Source organism: Lycium barbarum, chromosome 5, assembly GCF_019175385.1.
Source record: "Lycium barbarum isolate Lr01 chromosome 5, ASM1917538v2, whole genome shotgun sequence".
Classification (NCBI taxonomy): Eukaryota; Viridiplantae; Streptophyta; class Magnoliopsida; order Solanales; family Solanaceae; genus Lycium; species Lycium barbarum.
Window position 1 is genome coordinate 52,839,959 of NC_083341.1, and position 15,178 is coordinate 52,855,136.

Consider the following 15,178-nt stretch of genomic DNA (forward strand, 5'->3'; position numbering starts at 1 on the left):
AAAGACAAATCATAATCAGTATTAGCCATTCATTGTTCATCAGGCTTAGTGTTTACCCCAAATTTAGGTAATCAATTAAATTTATGAGTGAGGTATAGGATATGTGGTTGAGCTTTAATCTATTTGGTTGAAAAACGATATATATGGATATGCTATGAAGAAGTGAATAATAATCGATGGTTTGCACTAAATATATGTATTTAATAATATATGAATATTGTTTAATTAAATAAAGCTAAAGAATAACACACTGAATCCGGACCAAAATCAAAGAATGAGAGAGGGAGCTTTTATATATTTTGCTATTACAATGTTCTAGAACTGAAGAATCCAACCCTTGAAAATAAAGTAATGCCTCCTATTTATAGTTTTGACTTATGGGCCTCATACAACATAAAGCCCTTTTGAATAAAGAAAAACCCTAAAAAGGATAAGGTTGGGTCGTACGGTCTGACACCCGTACGATTGGCAGTACAATATGGCAGAACGGTATTGACGCGTGGAAATTGTATAACGGATCACCCGGACCAACGGCCACGATCAACTCGGCTATGGAGAAACTGGACCAAACGATGTCCTTCGCTTTCTTCGGATCAAGCACTCCTCCGGTCCCGAAAGAAAGTCTTCATGCTCGTGCTTGTTTCTTTCTTCCCTTGGTCTCCGGTCTCACCGGTCTAGCATATATCTGATTTTTACCGTATACAGCTAGTCCCCACACTTTTCGGACCGTAGTCTTATCAGAGTAAAAGGAAGTGGATGAATCAAGAAACCAGTGGTTCCATATGCTCGTTATTTTCTTTTCATTTTGGCGGGAACAGTTGTGTCACGTCCCTTTGTCATCGGCCACGTTGTCTCATCCCGGATGGTCAGCACTGACAACTGCCGTAACGCACGTCGTTTCAAGTCACTTCTTATTAATTATGGGACATGTGGCATTGCCTGGTTGGCTGGGATCTGTAACCGCCTCGATCCCATATCTATATAATGCCTTCCACCACTTCATTTTTCCATTTCACGACTTCATTTCATTTTCCTCCATTTTATTTCTTCACTTCACTTTATTCTCTCTTCATTTCGTCACCTCTAATAATCCTCCATCTCAAGTTTGTTGCTGATTCAACCGTTTATCCCCTTTGATTCATCGCTTATATTACGTGAAAGGAAACAACTCTGCCAACTTCTTCACTAGCTGTTTTGGTTTAGAGTATGTTGCTGCTGCTTCTTCTTACTCTTTACCATTTGGAATTCTTTCTTAGACTGTTACCTCACGCCTATTTTTTAACTTCCCTTTCGAATTTGCCAAATCTCTTTTTTCATAGCCTCCAAATGTCTGCTAACACCGAAACCACCTCCCATGATGTTCCCTCGGTTTATTCTCAAGGAACCGAGCCAACTTCTCAACCTAAGGGGAAGATCGCCTTCGAACCCAATGCTTTGGACATTGTACCGTCCAAACCTAACTATAACAAAGATTTTGAGGTTGAGAAACCTTCTCTGGTTTCCGATAGAGGGTTTGATGTAAGGCGGTATCCCTCATCCATTACTGAGGACAAACTCGATTTAGTCCAAGCTGATTGCGGATGGGATAATCGTCCGGTTCAAGTTTTTGCCCCCGGACCAGATGAATCAGTCACCGACCATCGGGAGGGCTTCTTGTACATTTACACTTACCCTTTCACCCTCAAGCTCGACCCCCCGATCGATCCGGTCATTTTAGATATGTGCCGGACATACAATATAACCCTGGCCCAGATTGGTCCGATTGTCTGGAGGACTGTGGCCTGTCTCCGGCTGTTGGCTAATAATTCGAAAAAGGAGTTTACGCTGGCTCACTTCATACGGTTATACTCCCCGAGGTTGTTCCGGGGTAGTGTAATAAAACTCGCTAAGCGAAGCCAGAATCCAATTTTTTCAAAAATGGACGAAGATAGAGACCGGGGCTGGTTGGAGCGTTATGTCTGGGTGAGGACCACGGATATTATTCCGGCCAACTACATGCCCTGCCCGTATAATGGACCGTAGAAGTGTCACAGAATGAAGTTGCTGAAGCGTTAATTTCACGGTCACTTATACGGACCGTATAAAATTCTACGGCCCGTATAATGTGTCGTCAAATTGACACAGAGTGGAATGGTCACTGGAGCAGTTTTACGGTCAATTATACGGACCGTATAAATTTATACGGACCGTATAATTGTTCGTATAATGATGTCGAGACAGATTTCAAGTTTTAAATAAGAGACCCAATCACATTTATTTCAATTCATTTTTCTCCTCCACAACTCAAAAACTCTCTAGAATATTCTCCACTCTTCATCCACAAGAAACCAAAGGAAATTGATGATCAACTTCATCAAACCAACAAAAATCAAGAGTGTGAAGCACATTAAAGTCATCTAAGCCAAGAAATTTCAAGAAAAGTGAACTAGGGCTTTGGTGTAAGAAGGGTAATACCACTCAAGGCTCGTTCCCACAATATCTAAGGTAAGTTTTATGATATTTTCATGATGTTCGAGACATTGTGAAGTTGAAACACTTGGATTGTTGAAGAATATAGAAAATGGGTCATAAATGTGGGAATAGTGCTATTGTTGAGTAGTAGTTTGGGATGGATCATGAATATGGATATGTTGTGATTGTAAATAGATTATGGATGACATTTAGAACATGAAATGAGCGTTAAACGTAAAAGAACGTAATAGTGAGTTATGATCATGATTATGGGTGAATTGAAGTGAAATTGTGAAATGTGGATAATGTAGATAATTGATGATGGTTATTTATGATATCATGAATGATGTTACGGATGTTTGGGAGTTGATATAGAATATGGGAAAATTTGTATAAACAAAGGAAATGCTACCCAATTTTCTCTAGCTTTAGTAAGTACTTTCTTATAATCGCTTAGCTAATGTAATGCGAATTCTTTCGAAGGTAAAGACGTGAGTATTAAAGGAGAACGAGCAAGAAATAGAGTAGTAAATGACAAAGGTATGTGAGGCTAGTCCTTTCTTTCTGTGGCATTAATCCGTTGGTATGATTCTCCTTTCTCTCCATGAATTCTCTATATATCCCAGAAAGTCAAGAGTCTATGATCATGAATAGCTATATGAGATAAGAGATATGTTATGAGTCCAATGATGATGATGATAAGCTTGAGTCTAAAGACTCTAGAGTTCATGTTATGACGTTCCTATAACGCTAATGATGTCGTATGTTGTATATACTCACCTCATATATTATTCCCTTCGAGGTGAGGCAGAATACCATTAAGTTAAGTATGGCATGTATTGTATACACTCACCTTATATACTATTTCCTTCAAGGTGAGGCAGAATGCTTGTGAATGCTTCATAATGAAATCGGGGGATCATGACCTTACGTCACCCCGATGAAGATAGTTGTCCTGGAGTCTTCATGGATGTATTATGATGAGCATACTATGATGAGCATATTATAATGAGCATATGATGATGATATTACACTGTACCTATATGGTCGGGCAGATATACACACCACTATAGTGGGCATCTTATACCCCGGACGCGGGAGGCCTGGACGCAGGTTACTTATTATTACACCGTACCTACAGGGACGGGCAGCTTATACTTATACATTTATGCATATATGATATGATGATGAGTATGAGTAAGACAGCATGATTTATTTCTTTTATGATTCACAGTCAGTTACAGATTGCTCCTCATTCGATGCCTCCTCATTTCATTGATGTTTCATTGTTGTTTCATTATTGTTTATGCCTCTCATACTTAGTACAATGTTCGTACTGACGTCCGTTTTCTTTGGATGCTGTGTTCATGCCCACAGGTAGACAGGGAGGTGATCCTGATCTAGACTCATAGGAGCTAGCAGCTGATTTGAGAGCACTCCATTGTCCGGAGGTGCTTATGATTATTCTTTGTGTACATGTATATTTTGGGCATGACGGGGTCTTGTCCCGTCCTTATTTCTAGCACTCCAGTAGAGGCTCGTAGATACATAGTGTGGGTTATATGGTCTCACGAGATTGCTACTATGTATATATTATTTTGATGGCCGAAAGGCTTATGTATATAAAAACATTTATGTTTTCAAATGAAATATGCCCTTCTCATGATTTGAGTATAAATTTGATAGAAGAGCATTAAATGAGTAAGATGAGTAATAGAACGAGCGGTGCTCGGTGGTTAGCCCTGGGTACCTGTCGCGGCCCCTAGTCGGGTCGTGACAAAAAACTGGTATCAGAGCAGTTCAGTCCTAGGAAGTGTCTACGAGTCGTGTCTAGTAGAGTCTTGTTTATAGTGTGTTGCACGCCACACTAATAAACAAGAGGCTACAGGGCATTTAGGAAAAATGACCATCTTTCTTCTTATGAGATCGTGCGATAGAGCCGTGTATAAGATTTTATTCTCCCTAATAGTGTGTTGTGATTTCAGAAATGCCGCCAAAGGGAAAGGCTAAAGCCGCCCAGAAGGGCAATACTACGATGAAAAGGCGGGCAGAAAGAGAGCCTCCAATGAATGTAGATGAGGGTGAATCACATAATGAGGCTCCATCTAATGCTTCTTCTACTCCACCTATTACCGAAGAACAAGAAGGGGCTTCAACTCCAGCTCCTATGCCTCCCGTTCCTCCACCGGCTACTTCGGGTCAACAAATGACTGAAGCTATTCACTTATTGACACAGTTGGTTGCCGCCCAGGCACAGCGGCAGAATGCGGGCCCAAGCGATCGGTTAGCTAGTACCAGAGCCCGTGATTTTATGAGTCTGAATCCTCCGGAGTTTTTCGGGTCAAAGCCGGATGAAGACCCGCAAGGTTTCGTTGATGAGATGTTGAGGAAATTGAAGATTATTCATGCCTCCGAGACTGAATCTATAGAGTTGGCATCTTATAGACTCCGAGATGTGGCGGTATGTGGTATAATAATTGGATAGCATCGAGAAGAAAAAATGCGCCTCCTCCCGTTTGGCAAGAATTTGTGGATGCTTTCACCCGCCATTATTTACCACCCGAGGTCCGCCGAGCTAGAGCGGATAGATTTCTAAATTTGAAGCAAGGATATGAGTGCTCGGGAGTATAGCCTGCAATTTAATTCATTGGCTAGATATGCCCCGATTATGGTGGCCGATGTGGGAGATAGAGTGCATCGATTTGTGAGTGGCTTGGGGCCACATCTATTCAAGGATTTTTTGACGGCTTCGTTGCAAGATGGGATGGATATTTCCCGAATACAAGCCCATGCTCAGAACTTAGAAGGACAACGACATTCGCAAAGGGGTGATCGTGATATTGATAGAGGGCAAAGCAAGAGGGCCAGATCTATGGGCGCAAGTAGTGATTACAGAGGGGGATCAAGGCAACCACATTCTAGACACTCAGGACAGTCGGTGACTAGTGCACCTCCCATATTTACAGGTAGGAGATTTGATCACTCCTTTCGTTCAGGACAGGGTCAGAGTTCGAGGGCCCCAGATTCTCAGTTTGGGGGAGATTATAGCCAGAGGAGACCCCCAGTACCGCAGTATAGTCAGTGCGACAGATTACATTCCGGACGGTGTCGCCAGGGTTCGGATGCTTGCTACGCCTATGGCCAGGTTGGGCACATAATGAGAGATTGCCCGTCGATGAGGGGTAGAGTTGGGATTCAACCCACAAGATTAGCGGCCGGTTCTTCTTCAGTGCGCCCGGTAGGGCAGACTTCTCAGATCCCAGCAGGCCGAGGTAGAGGCCGAGGGGGAGCATCTACTTCAGGTGCCACTCAGCCTCGTGTGTATGCTTTAGCCGGACGACAGGATCTTGAATCCTCCCCAGATGTGGTTACAGGTACATTGTCCGTGTTTTCTCATGATGTGTATGCATTGATAGATCCGGGTTTTACATTCTCTTATATTACTCCCTATGTGGCTAGTCGTATTGGGGTGAAACCTGAGCCAATCAAACCTTTTGAGGTATTTACTCAGTTTGGTGATCCCGTGGTAGCAAGACAAGTGTACAAAGATTGTGTAATTGTGATATGTGACCGCCAAACCAAAGTTGACTTAATTGAGCTGAAAATGTTAGATTTTGATGTGATTATGGGTATAGATTGGTTGGACTCGTGCTATGCTAATGTTGATTGCCGATTGAAAGTAGTTCGATTTCAATTTCCGGGAGAGCCCGTGCTTGAATGGAAGGGTAATACAGCATCTCCAAAAGGTAGGTTTATTTCCTACCTTAAGGCAACAAAGATGATAGCTAAAGGCTATATTTATCATCTCGTCCGAGTTCATGACACCGAAGCAACGTCGCCAACTTTCCAATCCGTTTCGGTAGTGAATGAATTTCCAGATGTATTTCTAGATGAGCTTCTAGGCCTTCCTCCAGAAAGAGAAATTGATTTCGCCATAGATGTGTTGCCGGACACCAAGCCTATTTTTATTCCTCCGTACCGAATGGCTCCGGCAGAATTGAAAGAGTTAAAGGCATATTTGAAAGATTTGCTTGATGAAAGGTTTATTAGACCCAGTTCATCACCGTAGGGAGCACCAGTCTTGTTTGTGAAAAAGAAAGATGGTTCTCTACGAATGTGCATTGATTATAGGCAGTTGAACAAGGTGACGATAAAGAACAAATATCCTCTCCCAAGGATTGATGATTTATTTGATCAAATACAGGGTGCCAAGTGGTTTTCTAAAATATACTTGAGGTCGGGTTACCATCAAGTGAGAGTTAGAGAAAAATATATTCCTAAAACAGCCTTCAGAACGAGATATGACCACTATGAGTTCCGGGTGATGTCGTTTGGGTTGACTAATGCTCTGGCAGTGTTCATGAATTTGATGAATAATGTATTCAGGCCACTATTGGATTTATTCATGATAGTATTCATTGATGATATTCTGGTATACTCTCGCACAGAATCAGAGCATGCAGATCATTTACGTATCGTTCTTGGAATTCTTCGAGCCCGAGAATTATATGCAAAATTTTCAAGGTGTGAGTTTTGGCTAAATTCTGTAACATTTCCGGGCCATGTTATTTCAGACAATGGCATTCAAGTCGACACTCAGAAAATTGAAGCTGTGAAGACTTGGCCAAGGCCTACGACGCCTACAAAAGTCCGTAGTTTTCTGGGATTGGCAGGTTACTATAGAAGATTCGTAGAGGGATTTTCCTCCATTTCAGCCCTATTGACGAAGCTAACCTAGAAGTCAGTTAAATTTCAGTAGAATGATGCTTGTGAACGCAGCTTCCAAGAGTTGAAGGACAGATTAACCTCAGCTCCAGTCTTAACACTTCCCGATGGGCCAGATGGTTATGTAGTATACTGTGATGCTTCCGGTGTTGGGTTAGGATGTGTGTTAATGCAACACGGTAAAGTTATTACGTATGCTTCGAGATAGCTGCAGAAGCATGAAAAGAATTACCCAACTCATGATCTTGAATTAGTTGTAGTTATTCATGCATTAAAGATATGGAGACATTACTAGTATGGTGTGCATGTTGATATCTATACAGATCACAAGAGTCTTCAGTATATTTTCAAGTAGAAGGAGTTAAATCTGCGGCAGAGGCGGTGGTTAGAATTATTGAAAGACTATGATGTGAGTATTTTATACCACCCCGGAAAAGCAAATGTAGTAGCCGATGCGCTTAGCCGCCAATCAATGGGCAGCTTATGTGAAGTCCCTCCGAAAAAGAAAGAATTAGTTCATGAGCTCCACCAACAAGCTAATCTCGGAGTACGTGTAATTGATTCGGGTAATGCAGGGATTGGCATTAATGATCCCACAGTTTCATCCTTGGATATGGAAGTGAAAGAGCGGCAATATGAAGATCCTCAGTTGAGCCATTACAGAGAAATATCTCATGGAAAAGAGAAGTCCCCATTTGATGTTTCCACAGATGGAATTCTTAGATATCGAGGCAGGCTATGTGTGTTGAATGTGGCAGAATTGCGTCGACTAATTCTAGAAGAAGCACATTATTCTCGGTATTCTATTCACCCAGGTGCAACAAAGATGTATCATGATCTTAAATTAATATATTGGTGGGATGGCATGACGAGAGACATAGCCGAATTTGTAGCCCAATGTCCAAATTGCCAACAAGTAAAGGTCGAACATCAAAAGCTAGGAGGATTATTGCAAGAAATGGAAATCCCTACTTGGAAATGGGAAGTTATAAATATGGATTTTATTGTGGGGTTACCTCGTTCTCGAGGTAGGTACGATTCCATATAGGTGATTGTGGACAGACTCACGAAAGCAGCTCATTTCTTCCAGTCAGAACCACATACTCGGCAGAAGATTATGCGAGGTTATATCTCAAAGAAATTGTGCGAATTCGTGGAATTCCACTATCCATTATCACAGATAGAGGAGCCCAGTTTACAACCAGGTTCTGGAAGTCTTTTCAAGAGGGTCTACGTACTCAAGTGAAGCTTAGCACAGCATTTCATCCGTAGACAGATGGGCAAGCCGAATGTACTATTCAGACTTTGGAAGATATTCTACGGGCTTGTGTACTGGACTTTGGTGGTAGTTGGGATGACCACTAACCCCTGATTGAGTTCGCATACAACAATAGTTATCATTCCAGTATTCAAATGGATCCGTATGAAGCTTTATATGGAAGGAAATGCAGGTCCCCAATCGGATAGTTTGAAATAGGAGAAGTACAGTTAATAGGCCCTGAATTGATTCAGCAAGCGGTAGAAAAAGTCAAGGTGATCCGAGATCGATTGCTGACAGCCCAAAGTCTCCAAAAATCTTATACGGACAATCGCCAGCGAGACTTGGAATTTCAAATTAATGACTGGGTATTTTTGAAGGTGTCGCCAATGAAAGGGGTGATGAGATTTGGCAAGAAAAGAAAGTTAAGTCCTCGATACATTGGAACCTATAAAATTATTCCCAAGGTGGGTCACGTAGCCTACGAATTGGACTTACCTTCAGAGCTTGAAGCAGTTCACCCAGTCTTTCATGTCTCGATGCTCCGCAAGTGTGTTGGAGATCCTATGAGGATTATTCCGATTGATGATGTTCAGGTTACAGAAAGACTAGCATATGAAGAAGTGCCCATTTCCATTTTAGACAGGCAAGTACAAAAACTTTGAAATAAGGAAGTAGCTTCAGTCAAAGTTTTGTGGCGAAACAACAACCGAGAAGAAATAACTTGGGAAGCAGAAGAGAGTATGAAATTCAAGTACCCGCACTTATTCCAACCCCCAGGAGAGATTCAAGATGAAACACTAACATTATAAGGTATGTATGCTTTCTTTTCATGCTTTTGGTCGTGTATGGCCGATTTATGTCGCTCTTATGTTGTGGCCCTGTGAGGCAATGATACTATGGGTTGTTGTGACAGGATGGTAGTGCCATATTACAGGGGAAACTCTGGCGAAATTTTCGTAGAATTCCCGAGTGTTTAACATTCGAGGACAAATATTCCAAAAAGGGGGGAAGAATGTTACACCTTGGAAAATCCCTCATTTACGCACAGTGAATAGACTAACGAAGAATACGAGCATACGATATTTTCATAAGGAAGGAATGACGTTTGATGACCCTAGTTAAGATTTTAAAGGCATCTGAGATAAGAGAAGCAAGTTTGCCGAGAGAAGGCAAGGCATACGATGTGTATCAAAAAGGAATTACGAGAAACGAGTTAATGATAACTAAATGGTGCTTTGGAGAAGAGTTATAAAGTCCCTTAGATTGTTAATGAGGTGATAAACAAGTGCTAAGAAGGTTCCTATGGATTGGAGATCAAACGAAGTGACAAGAAAAAGATCAGTGAAACGATGGGTTATACGGTCGATTATACGGACCGTATTATGTTATACGGCCCGTATAATGGACCATAGAAGTGTCACAGAATGAAGTTGCTGAAGGGTTAATTTCACGGTCACTTATACGGACCGTATAAAATTCTACGACCCGTATAATGTGCCGTCAAATTGACACAGAGTGGGATGGTCACTGGAGCAGTTTTACAGTCAATTATACGGACCGTATAATTGTCTGTATAATGATGTCAGGACAGATTTCAAGTTTTAAATAAGAGACCCAATCACATTTATTTCATTTCATTTTTCTCCTCCACAACTCAAGAACTCTCTAGAATATTCTCCACGCTTCATCCATAAGAAACCAAAGGAAATTGATGATCAACTTTATCAAACCAACAAAAATAAAGAGTGTGAAGCACATTAAAGTCATCTAAGCCAAGAAATTTCAAGAAAAGTGAACTAGGGTTTTGGTGTAAGAAGGGTAATACCACTCAAGGCTTGTTCCCACAATATCTAAGGTAAGTTTTATGATATTTTCATGATGTTTGAGATATTGTGAAGTTGAAACACTTGGATTGTTGAAGAATATAGAAAATGGGTCATAAGTGTCGGAATAGTGCTATTGTTGAGTAGTAGTTTGGGATGGATCATGAATATGGATATGTTGTGATTGTAAATAGATTATGGATGACATTTAGAACATGAAATGAGCATTAAACGTAAAAGAACGTAATAGTGAGTTATGATCATGATTATGGGGGAATTGAAGTGAAATTGTGAAATGTGGATAATGTAGAGAAATGATGATGGTTATTTATGTTATCATGAATGATGTTACGGATGTTTGGGATTTGATATAGAATATGGAAAAAGTTGTATAAACAAAGGAAATGCTCCCCAATTTTCTCTAGCTTTAGTAAGTACTTTCTTATAATCGCTTAGCTAATGTAATGCGAATTCTTTCGAAGGTAAAGACGTGAGCATTAAAGGAGAACGAGCAAGCAATAGAGTAGTAAACGACAAAGGTATGTGAGGCTAGTCCTTTCTTTCTATGGCATGAATCCGATGGTATGATTCTCCTTTCTCTCCATGAATTCTCGATATATCCCAGAAAGTAAAGAGTCTATGATCATGAATAGCTATATGAGATAAGAGATATGTTATGAGTCCAATGATGATGATGATAAGCTTGAGTCTAAAGACTCTAGAGTTCATGTTACGACGTTCCTATAACGCTAATGATGTCGTATGTTTTATACACTCACCTCATATATTATTCCCTTCGAGGTAAGCCAGAATACCATTAAGTTAAGTATGTCATGTATTGTATACACTAACCTTATATACTATTTCCTTCAAGGTGTGGCAGAATGCTTGTGACTGCTTCGTAATGAAATCGGGGGATCACGACCTTACGTCACCCCGATGAAGATAGTTGTCCTGGAGTCTTCATGCATGTATTATGATGAGCATATTTTGATGAGAATACTATGATGAGCATACTATGATGAGCATATTATAATGAGGATATGATGATGATATTACACCATACCTATATGGTCGGGCAGGTATACACACCATTATAGTGGGCAGCTTATACCCCGGACGCAGGTTACTTATTATTACGCCGTACCTACAGGGACGGGCAACTTATACTTATACATTTATGCATATATGATATGATGATGAGTATGAGTAAGACAACATGATTTATTTCTTTTATGATTCACAGTCAGTTACAGATTGCTCCTCATTCGATGACTCTTCATTTCATTGATATTTCATTATTGTTTATGCCTCTCATACTCAGTACAATGTTCATACTGACGTCCGTTTTCTTTGGACGCTGTGGTCATGCCCACAGGTAGACAGGGAGGTGATCCTGATCCAGACTGATAGGAGCTAGCAGCTGATTTGAGAGCACTCCATTGTCCGGAGGTGCTTATGATTATTCTTTTGTGTATATGTATATTTTGGGCATGATGGGGTCTTGTCCCGTCCTTATGTCTAGCACTCCAGTAGAGGCTCGTAGATACGCAGTGTGCGTTATATAGTCTCACGAGATTGCTACTATGTATATATTATTTTGATGTTCGAAAGACTTATGTATATAAAAGCATTTATGTTTTCAAATGAAATATGACCTTCTCATGATTTGAGTATAAATTTGATAGAAGAGCATTAAATGAGTAAGATGAGTAACAGAAAGAGCGGTGCTCGGTGGTTAGCCCGGGGTACCCGTCGCGGCCCCTAGTCGGTCCGTGACAGGATGATTTTGATGACATGTTCTCGGATACTCCTCCTGCTACCGGGGAAGCTACCGGTTTTGGACATCTCCCTATTCCTCGGGTCACGAGGGCGGCTAGCCGGTCCACCGAGACCGGTGCTAGGGATAGATTGGTGCGCATCTTTCCGGCCCCGAGTGTGGAACCTAGGAGGACAAATTCAGTTGTGATCACTGTTCCCGAGGACTGCAGCTTTTTGTCTCGTCTGGTGGATGTGGCAGCTACCTGAGGCCCCTTGTCTCGGACTCGGACAAACGGAAGATGAACGAAGTCCCTTGGTAGTGTCTCATTAACGAGGGTATGCATGCGGGAAATCGAGTAAGTTTATCAGCCATCCTTGCATAATTCATTGAGAATTTTAGTTTCTCGTTTATCCGAATTTTAACTTGCTTCTTTTACAGAGTGTGGTGCTTGTTAATGAAGCCTTCGTCCGTGCTCAGCAAGAGGTTGACGATCTCAAGGGCCTGCTGGATGCCCAAGGTCGGGAAACGGAGAAGTTCCAGCACCTTTTGCGGGTGAAGGAGGATGAATTGAACCGAGCAGTTACTCTTTCCAACCTTCAACCCGAGCTCGATGCGACGAAGGCCAAAAACCTTTGATTAAAGGATGATTTGACCGAGATGGTCGAAAAGAACCGGCTTCTAGAAGCGGACAAAGTCGGCCTTAGCCAGGACAACGTTCGTTTTTCCTCAAGGCTTGGTGATCTCGAAACCACCATTTCTCGACTCCGGGGGGAGATGGACTCGGTCAAGTCCGATGCCATGAGCATGGCCGAAAGGCATCGGCTACTCGAATCTGAGAGTGCCAAGTACAAAGAGCGGATGAGAGTGTTTGAGCAGAAAGCAGAGGACAGGGCCCGGATATGTGATGAGCTGAAAACCGAACTCGAGGAGACGGCCGATGCTATTGACCTTCTCAAGGCTGAGCTCGAGTCGGCCACTCAAGTACAAAGGGTCTTTGAGGAAGAGCGGGATGAACTGGTGGCAAAACTAGCCTAGGCTGAGGCCGATTTGGCAGAAGCCCTTAGGAGTGTAGAGGTTGTCGAGGCTCATACTATGATTGTTGTGGAGTATGAACGGTTGAAGTCTCGGAGGATCACCCTTGAGCAAGCCGGGCATGGCTTTGCGGATCTTTCGGCCCTGATACTCGAAGCTAAAAAGGTCGAGGAAGAAGCTAAGAGAGCCCTCGATACTGACTCCGGCGACTCCGAGCGGACAGTGTCCGAACACTCGGGATTCATCCATACCGGATAGACAAGGGCCTGTACTTAGCCTTTTGTTTTTTGCCTTTGTAGGGGTTTCCGGTGTAAAAAGCTTTGCATAAATGGAACATGCATTTTTCTTGATTTTCTTTATTCTTTTGTTTGAATGTTTGTTATGACTTTTGCCTGAATTGTCAGTCCATTTTAAGGACAAGAAGACTCGGAGTCATTATTCCGGGCTGTGTCTGAATATCGGCTTTTCTCTTCGTTCGGGAATTCGATCGAGTTTTTTGCTCGTGGGACTTATTTAATGCTTTGTGAATTCAGACGTCTCCGAATCACGATAGGCATTTTTTAGGGCCGGTATTTTTTGGACACCTGAATCTTAGCCTTAGCAAAATTTGATGTAGCAGTCCCCATTCGAGGGAGTTTAAAGATTTTGGCTCGATTCACTGTGACCTTGTTTCCTTTGTCGAATTTCGACCGTAGTGTCCGGAATAGGGTATATGAACGAAGCAATGCCGAAATACGGCGATAATCACCGGGGTAGGGTGTTTTAACAAGAAGACATCCGAAATATCGTAATCTGAACTTTCGATAATTTTTGTATTGGAAGTATTTGTACATACATAATATGATAATTTTATTTCCTTCTGCTTTTGCCGCAGCAAATACTAAATGGACACGATTCATTCTGATCGTTTGGTCTTTACATCGAAACCTAATGCAGAAGGTCCGATCCTTGGTTTTGTCGTAGCAAATACTGAGTGGACACGATTCATTCTGATCGTTTGGTCCTTACATCGAAACTTAATATAGAAGGTCCGGTTTTGATTTGTTGAGCTCCTCTATTTTCCACTAAACGGGGTAAACCTCGATGTGGGTATAATAGTCCCCTAGTGCTTATCCGAACTGCAAGATCGGGTAAGCGTTATTAAGCCCCCACTCATAGGGCGAGACCCCAGGTTTCCGGGCATTTGTCCTTGTCTTTGTCAAGTAACACGTTGTACTTATTGCCTCATTAAAAACCTTGTTGGAAAACCCATTTTGGGACAAAACCGTACTAAGGAAAAGAGTGCAACACGCGTTTTCAGACCTAGATCCTAACTTTATCCGGTACTTGACTTTCTGCAAAAAAGAAAAAGGTTAGTAGATAAACATGAGGTGTCCATACCTTAGCAGTAGTATCTCTTCAAATGAGCCACATTCCAGTTATTGCGCAACCGTTGTCCGTCCATGGATTCCAACTGATACGATCCTTTACCCGTTACCTCGGTTATCTTGTACGATCCTTCCCAGTTCGGACCCAGTTTTCCTTCGTTGGGATTCTTGGTGTCGAGAATTGACTCTCCGATTGTAGTACCTTTCCATTCTCTGCTTCTGGGCTGCAATACGGACCAACGCGTTCTCGCGAAGTTCATTCGTGAGATCGAGTTTTACGGCCATGGCCTCATCGTTTGACTCCTCAGTGGTATACCTGAACCGGAGACTCGGTTCACCAACTTCTACGGGAATGAGGGCTTCGGCCCCGTAGACCAACGAGAAAGGTGGTTCTCTCGTGCTTGATTTCGATGTGGTTCTATAAGCCCACAATACCTCCGGTAGTACTTCCCTCCAGTGATGCTTTGACGCTTCAAGTCTTTTCCTCAGATTTTGAATTATTGTTTTATTCGTGGATTCCGCCTGTCTGTTCGCACATGGGTGATATGGAGTTGATACAATTCTTGATCTTCAACCCTTCGAGGAAATCATTGACTTTTCCACCCACGAACTGAGGAACATTATCACAAGTTATCTCGGCCGGGATGCCGAAACGACAAATAATGTGGTCCCATATGAAGTCAATGACTTCCTTCTCTCTAATTTTTTCGAAGGCCTGCGCTTTAACCCATTTGGAGAAATAGTCAGTCATAAATAA